Here is a 10,256-nt window from a genome sequence, read left to right as displayed (position 1 = left end):
AGAACCAGAGAGACTGGAAGACACCAGGAGAGCAAGACCTCTGAATCAACTAAAGCAAGGTGCATATGAGCACAGAGACTGAAACTGCAGGCACAGGGCCTGCATGTGTCTGCACCAGGTCCTCTTGTATGTGTTATAGCTATTAGCTTAGTATTTTTATGGGTCTCCTGATTGTGAGAACAAGTGGGCATTTACTTTTGTACCTGCTCTTAGGACTCCTTTGCTGTGTCCATTTTCAATAAGATACATTTTATTTCATCATGTTATATTTTATTTTGTCACGTTTGGTTGTTATCTCTTAAAAGCCTGTTTTTTTTTTTTCTAATAAGAGACAAAAAGGGAGTGGATCTGGAGGTAAGAGAGGTGGTGAGAAACTGGGAGGAGCAGAGGGAGAGAAAACTATAATCGGGATATGTTGTATGGCAAAAAAATCTATTTTCAATAAAAGAAAAAATGAAAATGTTTAATATGGAAAAATTGCTTGCAAAACCAGTGAGATAGGTAAACAAATTAAATAAAAATTGGCTTTCATAAAGCTGGAACTTAGAGAAGAACTGTGGGTTTGAGACATAAATTTGTAAATCAACAGAAATCATTCTTAGTCATTAGAGTAAATAAAATATTTCATAAAATTATAAAGAAAAGAGGATATGGAAATCTAGAATAACCAGATTGCTTACAGATATAATGGCAAACAGTGCATTCTGTTTAAGTTCAGAAAATTTTCTAACACTTCAAATATTTTGATTATGTTACTATGCTATAGATGACTGTGAAAGCAAAATGTGCTTCACTACAAAACCACAGTGTAGCCTCATAAAAAAGGAGGCAGAAAGAAGGGATTATTGATGTCCTTGACTAACTCCAAAGGAAATATTGTCTATACTACCTGTCAAAAAAATTCTATTCATTTCATATCTCCTTTTCTCATCACATGAACCCTGGTGAGTGCATAACTGACAGTTGTGTTTCCATGAATATAGCCAGATTGAATTTAGACCCTTTACTAGGATAGGGGTTTTCCTTAAAGCGCAGGAGAAAGACAGATTGTATACTTTCTTTAGTAAAAGACAGTAACCAAAAAGGAAGCTTAAGTCTTGTGTATAATTCTGCACAGTGGAGTGTGATGAAAATGGCCATGAATCTCTTGGCATTTGAGAGAGAAAGACCTGGTACTTGGGTAAATCTAAAGGTTAAATGTTGGTGGAAGACAATTTTAACTGAACTGACAAGGCTGCAATGAGAGTAATTCAGACTTCTGGAGTTTGACTGGCATGTAAAGTGTTTGTCTGCCTTACTCTTCCCCAAAGGACCACACCCTCCAGAGGTCAGATATTCCATAGGAAAAGACCAAGCAGAGTTTAACACCAACAGAATATTGTGGGCTGGGGAATCATGCAGGATGGCAGAAGGCCACAAAGATGGTCTTTCGCAGAGAACAGACTTGCATGTGACACCTGACATCTGAGATCCAGTGCCAAACAGTTTCACTACCACTGCTCTTTTCTTACTTTATCTGAACTAGGCTTTAGGTTTATTCGTTACTTCCCCTCAAAGAGCTAAAAATAGTAACTAAAGAAAGTGCAGCAGTAAAGAGAGACAGAAAACTCAGTGCTTCCCATACATGCTCTTCATAGGCTAGTTACTCCTTGTTTAAGGCATGGAGCACGACACTTCACTGAGGATGGGAGACTCCATGACAGGAATGAGAATTTAAAGTTTTCAATTAGATTACATTAGCTCTTTAATATCTGAAATGAGAGATATTTACTAATGCCCAGAACTACAAACTAATGCTGCCTCTTGAATGGAAGAAAGAGCTCTGGGAGTAACCAAGAGGGACAAGAGAACATTTAAATTACTTATTTTCACAATTTCTGAGTTAATCTCCTGATTATCTTAACTCTAATTATGAGGGTTTTCAACATCCATACTGTTACTTCAATGAGTTGTATGCAACTTTGGAACTCAAACTGAGACATGAGTGAAATATTGTACTAGTTTATTTTCTGTTGCATTAAATATGTATATCAGGACAATTTGTGGAGAAAATGACTATTTCAATATAAATTTCTAGGTCACAGTTCATCATAAATAAACTTCAGAGCAGAAACTCAGAAAGGACAGGAACATGAAGCAGAAACTATGAAGAGATGTTGTTGATGCCATATTCTCTGGCTCTCCCATATAGATTTTTACATAGTCATGTGCTATGGGATAGTGGGCTTGCACCCTGTAAGGATTTGTCACTTGTATTGATTTAAAAAAAAAAAAAAAAACACTGATCGGCCAGTAGCCAGGCAGGAAGTGTAGGCAGAGCAACAAGACTAGGAGAATTCTGGGAAGAGGAAAGGCTCAGTTTGCAGTCACCAGCCAGAATCAGAGGAATAAAGATGAGAATGCCTCACTGATAAAAGGTATCAAGTGACATGGCTAATATACACAATAATTATGGGTTAATTTAAGTTGTAAGAGTTACTTAATATTAAGCCTGAGCTAATAGGTACATTTATAATTGTTATAAACCTCTGTGTGTTTCTTGGGTACTGAATGAATGTAGGACCAGATAGGACAGAAACTCCATTTATAACCCTGGACCTGCTAGTGATGGTACTACCCACAGTGGACTGGGCCCTTATCTATCAACTACAATACATATACATATGTGTGTGTATATATATATATATATATATATATGTATACATATATATATGTATATATATATATATCCCTCAAATCTATATGATGTCAATTCTTTTATTGTGGTGTGTACCTCTTCCTAGATATATTCCTTTCTTTTCGTTTGCTCTGATAAAACACCGTGACAATAAGAAAAAGATTATTTGAGTTTATGGCTCTAGAATATTAAGGGTCCATCATGGTAGGAAATCATGGCAGTCAGTGGCAGGTACAACAGCAAGAACAGGAAACTGAGAGCTCACATCTTCAAATGTAGGCATGAAACAGAGAACAAACTGGAACTAGAAAAAGACTTTAAGCTTCCAAATTTCTTCCCCCATTACATATATGCCATACCCCCTTGACCTTCCCAGGAAGTGCCACTAACTTGGTACCAAATATTCAGATACCTCAGACTGAGAAGAGGGCAGTTCTCATTTCAGCTAGCATACTGTGTCTCTCTATAGTATGTCAAATTAACATCAAGTACTAGCCTAGATATGTATATTTAAGAATAGGATGGATTTCCATGTGTATTCTTCGGAGAAAAGTATTAGCCAGCATGGAATTGTGCATACAGCAAAATGCAGTAAACACCTCTTGTACGTTTGCTCACTATAAATTTTAACATAGCTGCTGAAGCTGAAGCCGATAATTAGGGTGGGGAGTGGGCATGTGACTAGTCCCATTGCTGCCCACAAGATCTCATTGTGTCAACAACAGTTCACTGTACCTCCCCACATACCTCAGCTACATGTGACTGAGACACATTGAAATTGTGACTAGTTTAATCTAGGGACGACATTGAAAATTGCATTCAATCTTATTAAGCCCAAATCTAAAATGCACACACAGCTAACGAATAATACAGTTTTAGATCCTTTATGGCAGTAGTTCCTAATGTTGTAACTCTTTAATATAGGTCTTCATGTTGTGGTGACCCCCAGTCATAAAATTAATTCGGTGCTACTTCACAACTGTAATTTTACTACTTTTATGAATCATAATGCAAATAGATAGGCAAGATATCTACTTTGTGACCCCCCCTCTGGAACTATGCCCCACAGGTTGAGAAACACTGTCTTAATGATTAATATGAATTTCTGTAAACGTAGCACGAAGCAGTGATGTAAAACTAACAAAGACATTGCCACTTTAAGAAGTCTATTTGGGACAATGGTTTTGTCAATTATCTTGTGTGCAAAACTTATGCTCTCAGCTCCATTATTTTATGCTAGGATGTATCACATTTACCTTCTTTTATTAGTCTGGCTAGTGTTTTATATCAAGCTGGAAGAAGGGTATTTCCCTCAGTATAGAAAATATCCTAATTAAGACAGATAAGTCACACTGCTTTTGTTTATGTCACAATTGTCCCTGTAGCTAGAATTAAATGATGCTGTCAAAGGGCAATGCTGGTGTTTGATGGCTTTTAATATTTTTGCCCGTATCAAAAGACTAAATAAATGCAATCAATATTTACAATTCCTAACTCTCTAGTAATTATTCCAATAAAGAGGTCTTCACACTCCTGAGCATCGATACTTGCTCTTCATAGCCCTAATAAATCTGCTCCCAGAAAATGAACCAAGCTCAGCTAGAGCTTCAGGGAGAATATTAGCAAACATGAAGCTCCGAATGTGATTAACCAAACTCCTCAGCACATGGGGCTTACGGAATATGGATGTTAAAACCCAAACACTTAATGAGAACTATCCAGAAATAAGAATCATATAACCAGTGGGACAGCATTGTGTATTTAGAGTAGCTCCTTAGTCGAGTAGCTCAGATGAGGGTTTTAAACAGCATTGACTATTCACAAGAAATCATCCTACAAATGTCTACCTTACAAAATAAATTCAAGCCATGAAAGAATAATATCCATGAATTATTACATACCTCTTGTTACCTGACTTTGCATTTAATATATACACGACAAGAACCCCATGAAATAGATTCTATTTTTATTCTCAATAAGTGACAAATGAGTATACCATGGCTTTAGGAGACTGCTCTAGGCAACAGATCTAGGAAGGGTATGGCTTGTATTAAACTTGAATGTGTCTTAATCCAGACACAAATTCACTATTCATTACAGTTTTAAAGCAAATGTAAAATACTTTTAAGTAATATTTATTTGGTACATATTAATACTACTTATTTTTTTTAATTAAAGCAAAGTTTAACAAATATTGGCCAGAAAGATGGACACTGGCCAGGTCCATAACCAGAATTCCCAGAGAATGGTGCTGAATTAGGTTAATCAGGTGCTCATAAAGGCAAAATCCACAAGGTTACTTTGTCCAATCAGGGGAAAGAACACCTCCTGAGCACTTCCTGCAGGTGCAACTCCTGCCGGCCTGGCCTTGTGATCAAGCACATCCTGAGCAGTTGGGGAGACCAGTTTTGTTTACTGAAGCGAAAACACAACAGCCCCAGCATTCCAGGAAGTTATTTGTCCTTGGGCAAGTGAAGCTTACAAACATTAGCTCTCTCAATAATATGATCAAAAACAAGAAAAAGCGCAGATCATTTGTTTGATGAGAACAGCCTTTAATACTACTTATTAACAAAGCTTATTACTAAGAATGAGTGCCAGCCACTTTTTTACTTCAGTTTTAATAAGGCAAACATCCTACACAACTTTTGGCATAAATTTCAGTTAGAAAAACTTCTTAGAATGACTAATAGCTATGTTTTACCTAGTAATTCATTTTTCTTGGTCTAAGTTCTTGTTATATAGGTCAGGCTGTTCTCAGACTAATTGTGACCACCTTACTAAGCTTCCTGAATTCTTCACAGTAGTCTAGACCTATAATCTTAGTTGTTGGTATGGGAAGCAAGAGGATTAGGAGTTAAAGGACAGCCTTAGGTCCTCACAGGGAATTCAAAGACAGCTCAGGCTACATAAAGCACCCTAACCCTGGTATAAAAAAGTAAAATTAAAATAAAAAAATGTATTATGCAGGATAATAAAGAATAAATGAATGAATTCTTTCAGTATTCCAATTATTTAAGAACTAATTTTTTCTCTCTACCTTTCTTACCTCCAACCCCATCTCTACTTCTGCACTATCAAATAGTTCCTTAAATCCAGGAATTCATGTGTTATTGAAGATCAATTTATGTGAGGAATGTTTAAAATATAAGACACACTAAAGAATTTCAGTACTAGATTAAAAACTATTGATTAGATATTGTGGAATAATCTTTTTGTACACTGTGAAGATGTGTCACTAGGATTGGTTTTAAAAAAGAGCTAAACAGTCAATAGTTAGGTAGGATTTTGGGGCAGAGAGAATTCTGGGAAGAAGAAGGCAGAGACACTGAGAGACAGAGAATAATCAAGACATACAGGAGGAGAGGTAATAGCCATGAGCTACATGGCAGCATATAGATGAATATAAATGGGTTAAATTATAAGAGCTAATAGAAACAAGCCTAAGCTATTGACTAAGCTTTCATAAGTAATAAGTTTCTGTGTTGTGATTTGGAAGCTGACAGGTGGGATAAAGACTCCCAACAATTATCGGCATTATCTGACCAACATTTCCCCTGTTTTGTTGAGGTATGATTGCATATAATATTTGCATATACTTCTGGTCTATAATATGCTGTTCTGATATATGTATGTATTGTAAAAATGAAAATGTGGTAGAATTCTCTGAAGGAGAGGAATTATTAGAATGAATTATAAAAATGGAATATTAGATTGACTTACATAACAGTGGCTGGATATCATAACCATGATAATCAACAGTGTCTTAGAGTTTCTATTGCTGTGATAAAAGACCACGATCAAGAGCAAGTTGGGAAGGAAAGGATTTATTTCAGTTTTCAGTTCCATTGTACAGTACATTACTCAGGGTCATCACAGAAGGAACTCAAAACAAGGAGGAGACCTTGAGACAGGAGTTGATGCAGAGGTCATGCAGGAGTGATGTCTTCTAGCCTACTCCTTATGGAGTGCTTAGTCTGTTTACTTATAGCACCCAGGACCACCAGCTGTGAGGGGATTGCTCACAGTGAGCTGGGTCCTCCCACATAAATTATCAATCAAGAAAATGCACTACAGGTTTGCCCACAGGCTTATAGCACCCAGGACCACCAGCTGTGAGGGGATTGCTCACAGTGAGCTGGGTCCTCCCACATAAATTATCAATCAAGAAAATGCACTACAGGTTTGCCCACAGGCCAGTCTGGTGGAGTTACTTCCTCAATTGAGGTTCCTCCTTCCCAAATGACTCTGACTTATGTCAAGATGGCATAAAAGTAACCAGCTCAAGCATGCCGGAGAAGTAGAGAACTACTCAATCCATGAAGCTGGGTACCTCAGGAACCCAAAGCTGGCACCGGAGGTCTGGAGGATTCCTGCAGAGCTGATGGCCTTCAGTCTGTGTTAGAAAGCTGAAGAAGTAAGGGCCTGGTATTAGTACAGAACGGCAGTCACAGAAACAGCAACTGCAGTAACAACAAAACAACAGAATAAATTCACTCACCAGGAAGAAGAAAAGGCAGGCAAGTAAACAGCATTTCTTTTCCTTGTACCTCTCTATATCTGGTCCTTCACAGGGAAAGTGGGACACATCCTAGACAATTCTTCTTTCTCCATTTACTCCTGTCTGAGAAACCTCTCATAGACCTATGCAAAGGCATGTCTCTAGGTTGATTTCTGATTCTGTTGAATTGTCTTTCAAGAATATCTGTCAGAGGCCAAGCACAAGAGAATATCATATGGGTTCTCCAAAGCTGCGGAATGTACCTTGAACTGACTCAGATTTAGAAGTAGTGCGATATGAATTTCAAATTAACATATTTTTTACAATCCAAATAACCAAGCTAAAACATAGAGTAATTATTAGCTCAGGTTGCTATAAGACATTTTTAAACTGAATGGCATATGCAACCAGACTTTTCATAGTTTTGGAGGATGACAGTTCTAAGATCAAGATTTTTCATTGGGCTGATTTAGTCCACTGGTGAAGATCTTGCAGGTTAACAGATGGCCACCTTTTCTCTATGTCTCAGTAGGAGAAGCCAGAGTTAGAAGCAAGGCCTCTGCTATCTCTTCTCATAGGGCATTAATCTAACTATGACAGGATGATTAGACTATAAATGTAATATATTCAATAGCTGAAATCTCAATTTTTTTTAAGAAATACTAAAATATGTCAAGTGCAGGCCAAATAAAAACTTCTCTCCAATATGTGGACATAGCTTTTCTCAACTACAGGATTTATAAAAGTATTTTGAGGCATTATAGACTAAAGAGCACAGTGATGGTAAACTTCTAATTTCTTTTATCAAATTCGGAGACTGCTTTTAAATGCAAGATTTAGGTTGATAAATAAGAATGGGCATGGGGTATAAGTAGGGAGCAAATAACTAAGAAGAATCCTCTTTACAGAAAAGAATGATGGAGCTAAAGATTGTTCAAACAAAGCAAACTACTCTTAAGGCATTTTTTAAATTCCAAACCTCTTTTAAGAGTCTTATAATTATTCTTTGATGTTTCTTAAATGAAAAGTTGAAAAGTAGTTGACTGGAATTCCCCACAGCTGTTCACTTGACTTAGAACTGTAACATTTATCCAGAAGCTTTCCATTTGCCCTCTTCTCCAGTGGGCAGACAAGCCCTCCCTGCTCTACTGCCTTGAGTCTTCCTTAGTGAACACAGCTGAAGAGAAGTGTGTTTTCAGGAAAAGAATGACCTATGTTCTTTTAGACCTTTCCAGGAAGCCAGCAGGTGATGCTTCTCTTCGGAAGCATCTTTTCATGAAATGAAGGAGTCTGTTTTTCTAGGAATTCTTATATTTTATACATTTTCTTCTTCTAAGCTCTATTGCAACACCATGCTTTTAGCATTAGCGAAGTTCCATAATTTTCTATAAGTTTTTTTATTTTCATATAAATGAAATACTTATTATACCCACTATTGTAGTATTTTTATGTGTAGACCACTATAAATTATATGAGGAAGTATAATGTACTAGTTACAATTTCTATAAATAAATGCAATATTGATTTCCAGGTTATACAATTACTCTAAATAAATCTAAATTTAAATATACACCAATAATTTTGGTAGTGATCATTTGAATCACTCTGCTGTCCCCAACCCCTTTTTAATTTAGAACTTACATTGTTCTCAATTCCAGTTGAGGAATACTGATGGACTCTCCTTTATCCATAGGTGAATGTTCATTAATAAGGCAACCTTCAGGATTTTAGACATGACTCAGCAGTTAAGAGCACTGACTCTTTAGCCTTCTAGAGGAACCAAGTTCTCTTCTCAATCTCCAACAGATGCTTACAACCTACTGTTCCAGTCCCAGGGATTTGACAATGTCTTTGTCTTCTGGTCTCTGGAGGCACCAGGCATACTTAAGACATACATACAAACATGCAGACGAAGTACCCACACATTAAATGGTAAATATTTTATAAAAGACAGTCTTCATGAATTTTACTCATCTTTTTGGTTGTTACTCATCTTTTTCTTCTTTGTTTTCATTCTCTACCTTTCCTCTTCTTTTACAAGAAAATGCACATCACATTTTCACAATCACAATATTAAGATTCTGTTCTCTTGTGAAAATACATATAATTATTTGCAGTAGTAAACAGACTAGTAATATAACTGTGATCCTCTCTAATCTGTTGTATCTGCTTGACAGGACATCAAGCAATACTTCATAACCAAGACAGAAGTATTTATTAGCTGAGTGGGGTCTGAATAGGAGACCATGGAGGTCTGCCTTCCTATTCAACCAGAGCCAGTATTCTTGAGCAAAACATTAAGAGACAAATGTGGCATTTGATTGTATGATAGTGTACAAGAGAAGTGGCACAAGTTGAATCTGGAAAATAGTAAAACACTATAATTTTATAGATGAGATAAAATGAAGAAAGCTAATAAAAATGGGTTGTTACCTAATTTATAATATGTAGGTGGTGATTCCTGTCATATTTTTATTATACTTTCTTATGAGGCATGCAGTTATTCCAGACTCTTAATAGTTGTCACATCCAAACCAGGGAGCGAATCTTCTCCGCCCTACTACACTCTCTGGATACAACAAGAAAAATCATATTCTTGGCTCAGTAGTCTACAGAGAGGTCAGGTTCTGTCTGCATTTAATGTACATAAAGAAATGACAGCTTTTCTTTAACTAAATCCACTGAATTGGTTACTTATTCCATGAAATGACTGTTTAGGGCTGAAGTAAATTTGTGGTAGTTTAGCGTTTGCTGGAAAAAAAAAAGAGGATCATAACTGAGTAACTATTTGTTCTCCTAGCAACTTACTTCAATCATAGTTCTTCTATGTGCTACTTGTTCTTCTCCTTGTTCCAATGGTTTTGGAGAACTTTTGGAATTTAAAAATTTAACAGAACCTTGCTTGAAACAGATTGCTACTATATATTTCTCAAAGACTCTGACTTCAGTATGTAATCCTTTAGTTGCAATAATGCAAGGCATTGGTAAGCTGAGATCCTTAGGAAAACAAGAAACGTGCTTCCAACAATGATATGTATCCAATTCTCTCCAGATAGTTTGGAACCTGAATGTCAGCAT

This window comes from Microtus pennsylvanicus, chromosome 13 (genome assembly GCF_037038515.1).
Source record: "Microtus pennsylvanicus isolate mMicPen1 chromosome 13, mMicPen1.hap1, whole genome shotgun sequence".
In the NCBI taxonomy this organism is placed as follows: Eukaryota; Metazoa; Chordata; class Mammalia; order Rodentia; family Cricetidae; genus Microtus; species Microtus pennsylvanicus.
Note: the sequence above shows the minus strand (reverse complement) of the source record.